Consider the following 3,750-nt stretch of genomic DNA (forward strand, 5'->3'; position numbering starts at 1 on the left):
AAAAGATCCTGCATGTCAACTGAACAGCTGCAAGGACTTAATCGATTAACTTTAAATCAAAGCCGTGAACATTAACAGTTCAAAATCAAATTCAAAAATACTTTATTAATCCCAAAGGGAAATTAAATGTTGTCGTAACTCATTAGTTAAGATTCTTCAAAGACTTATTGTAGATCATAATGGCTGTTGGCAGGAAAAATCTCTTGTAGTGGTCTATGTTACAGTAAATTTAAAGAAGCCTCTGACTGAAGACAGTCCCAAGTCAGTCTTGTGAAGAGGATGGTCAGGGTTGTCCATAATTTTCTTTATCCTCTGAAGAATCCTTCCTTGCATCATCATCTCCAGAGGTTGCACAGTTGTCCGAAGAACAAACCCAGAACAGAACCAGCCTTTTTTATCAGACTGTTGAGCCTTTTCAGTTCTCTGGCTCTGATGCTGCTGCCCCAACAGATGATGGCAAAAGAGATGACGCTCTCAACAACAGACTTATAGAAGATCTGCAGCATCTTGCTGCAAACCTTGAAGGATCTTAGCTTCCTCAAGAAGTCCAGTCTGCTCTGTCCCTTTTGCATCTCCAGTCCAGTCTGTTGTCAAGGTGAACACCGAGGTACTTATATTCCTCAACCACTTTCACATTTTCTCCGGTGATGGAAATAGGGTTTGATCTAACCCGGTTTCACCTGAAATCAACAATCAACTCCTTTGTTTTGTCTACATTCAAGATGAGTTGACTGTTTCCACAGCATGTCACAAAACAGTCCACCAGCGACTGTTTCGTTGTCTGTACTCAACTCTGCAGTCGAGTACAGACGACTCTGTGCTCAGCTGCAGAGTCGTCCGAGTATTTCTATAGATGACAGACATCGGACTTGTGTTGGAAATCTGACGTGTAGAGAGTGAAAAGGAAAGGTGAGAGTACAGTGCCCTGTGGTACTCCTGTGTTGCTGACCACTTGGTTTGACAGTTCTTCAGTTGACACAAACTGTGGTCTGTTTGTGAGTTTGAAGGATCTTAGCTTTCTCAAGAAGTCCAGGTGGGATGTCTTCTGCAACAATGGAATCTTCTCTTGGGTCAAGCTAAGGTTGAAGAGGTGCTGCAGAATCACACAAAACTGCTCTGCACAGGCCTTCAGGACTCTGGGGCTGACACCATCTGGAGCTGCAGCCTTGTTCTGGTTCAGTCTCTCCAGTTGACTCTCGACCTGACTTCTAGAAACAGAAGAGTGGGAGGGGGAGGCAAAAGATGCAGCAGTATCTCCTTTTGTTGCTGTGGTGACTTCTTGAGCGGCTTCTCGAGCCAATTGCTGAATACCAAACTTTAAGAGGCCTGACCTGCCAATTCCAATTTTGGGCGACACCAATTTTTTGTTTTTCTCTGAAACATTGCTAAATATAGCAACAGTGGGGTACCTACAGTGGGCAAAATTAAAAATGTCTTAAAGTGTGTGTGTAGTCGAGATATATATATATATATATATATATAACCAAACTGAATATTTGGTTATTTTTTAAGCCCCTTTGTCATTTGACAGGTTATAATTAACACCTTCGACCAGTGCACATGGAGACATGATAGACTTTACACAAAGAGTTCATATAATCACATGGACACTGAACTAAATGCGTCTTTCTGACCGGGAGCTGACAGCATGTTGAAGAGGTATGGACAGGACACCTTGGTTAGGAAGCTCATTGGAAACCTTTAGTTGAAATGGCGCCTTTAACTCCAGTCTGCAGTACAGCACAGAGAAAACTAAAGAGAATGCAACGTTGTTTTAATCCATTTATAGTCTAAACAGAGGAGCCAGCAGTTTATATTGAGGAAATAAATAAAGGTGCAGAAGTTAATTAGATCCATGCGCAGTGCGCTGCACAACCAATGAAAGACTTATTCATTGTCTTTAATTCTTCGCATCGAACTCGCCCTGCAGTTTTAACAAATGGAGGTGAAGATGTTACCCTCCCGCACCCAGAAAGAGAGCGGCGCTCAGAAGGAGGGTGGCAGATGTAAAATCTGTCCCTTTTGGAGAAGTGAAACCACGCAAAAAATAAAACTAAAAAATCCTGGCAAAAACGCACGCCCGAACCGTGCACAGGGTAAAACAAACAAAAAAAAATCTCGCAGAGTTAAATTTTTCGGTTTGGTTCAGACAGATCCAACTGTTGATGAACCAGCGCAGATTTCTCTGTCGATGCAACCAGGAAGAAGCTGTGAAGCTGTGCGTTCAGACCACAGCAGGTGAAGTGCTAGTAATTTAAGTGGAGTTGCGTAATTTCATTTGTTATAAGTTACTGGAGCCTCAGTCAGTGGTTTGTGTCACTACGGAAAAAAAGTTAGATGCATTTATCTCCTTTATGTGTGATGGGATCTGGACTCAATTAGGTGAATATTAACTAAACCGCTAAAAATGCTATGTTAATATGTTTTCACATATTAACATATGTGAAACATATTAACATATGTTAATATGTTTTCACATATTAACATAGTTCGGGTCAGACAAAAATTATTTGCCTGATGATGGCTCGGGCTTCTAATGAGTTTGCATTTAATGAGTTTGCAGCACACAGAGAAAACCTAAAGAGAATGTTATGATCTACTTATTGTAGTTTAAGNAAAAAATAATGTTGCTCTTTCAACATACTGAAATAGAGAAAGCATCTTTAGCTGCATCATTAGGTTCACCACTTCTGCCTGGATTTGGAACCTCTCTGTCTAAATGAAGGCTAACCCCACTTGTCTCACATAAAGCAATTTCCCCTTGGGGATCAATAAAATATATTCTATTCTGTTTTGTAAACCGTTATGAACTGCTGCTACTGGGGGTCAAGCAGTATGCTTCAATTCAGACCATTTTCAATGAAACTATAATCACACGGACTCAGAAAATAATTTCAAACCTCCCTCATATTCTCCATTCAGAGTATCAGTTTCTTAACTCTGTCTAAAACAGTACTTCTCAACCCTGATCCTCACCACCCCCCTGCTCTGCATGTTTTAGATGTGCCTCTATTCCAGAACAGCTGATTCAAATGATTGCATGACCATCAAGTGCTGCAGAAGCCTGTTAATCACCCAGAGATACAATTCATGTGTGTGGCAGAAGGGAAATACCTAAAACATGCAGGACAGGGGGCGGTGAGGACCAGGGTTGAGAAACACTGGTCTAAAAGATCCTGCATGTCAACTGAACAGCTGCAAGGACTTAATCGATTAACTTTAAATCAAAGCCGTGAACATTAACAGTTCAAAATCAAATTCAAAAATACTTTATTAATCCCAAAGGGAAATTAAATGTTGTCGTAACTCATTAGTTAAGATTCTTCAAAGACTTATTGTAGATCATAATGGCTGTTGGCAGGAAAAATCTCTTGTAGTGGTCTATGTTACAGTAAATTTAAAGAAGCCTCTGACTGAAGACAGTCCCAAGTCAGTCTTGTGAAGAGGATGGTCAGGGTTGTCCATAATTTTCTTTATCCCCTGAAGAATCCTTCCTTGCATCATCATCTCCAGAGGTTGCACAGTTGTCCGAAGAACAAACCCAGAACAGAACCAGCCTTTTTTATCAGACTGTTGAGCCTTTTCAGTTCTCTGGCTCTGATGCTGCTGCCCCAACAGATGATGGCAAAAGAGATGACGCTCTCAACAACAGACTTATAGAAGATCTGCAGCATCTTGCTGCAAACCTTGAAGGATCTTAGCTTCCTCAAGAAGTCCAGGTGGGATGTCTTCTGCAACAGTGGAATCTTC

The 3,750-nt window shown here is 41.1% G+C and overlaps 1 protein-coding gene and 1 long non-coding RNA gene across 3 annotated transcripts in view; one reads left to right on the top strand and one right to left on the bottom strand.

Annotated features, from left to right (window-relative positions):
• LOC107834683 (excitatory amino acid transporter 3-like) overlaps nt 1–3,750 on the top strand; it is a 109,421-nt gene that overhangs the window by 69,392 nt on the left and 36,279 nt on the right. The window lies entirely within an intron of this gene.
• On the bottom strand, nt 344–826 carry LOC107834687 (uncharacterized). Its single transcript, XR_001660498.1, has 3 exons — nt 815–826; nt 699–700; nt 344–552 (listed from the first exon to the last, which is right to left on the bottom strand). It is a non-coding gene; the product is annotated as an uncharacterized LOC107834687 (long non-coding RNA).

This window comes from Poecilia formosa, unplaced genomic scaffold (assembly GCF_000485575.1).
Source record: "Poecilia formosa unplaced genomic scaffold, Poecilia_formosa-5.1.2 Scaffold720, whole genome shotgun sequence".
NCBI lineage: Eukaryota > Metazoa > Chordata > Actinopteri > Cyprinodontiformes > Poeciliidae > Poecilia > Poecilia formosa.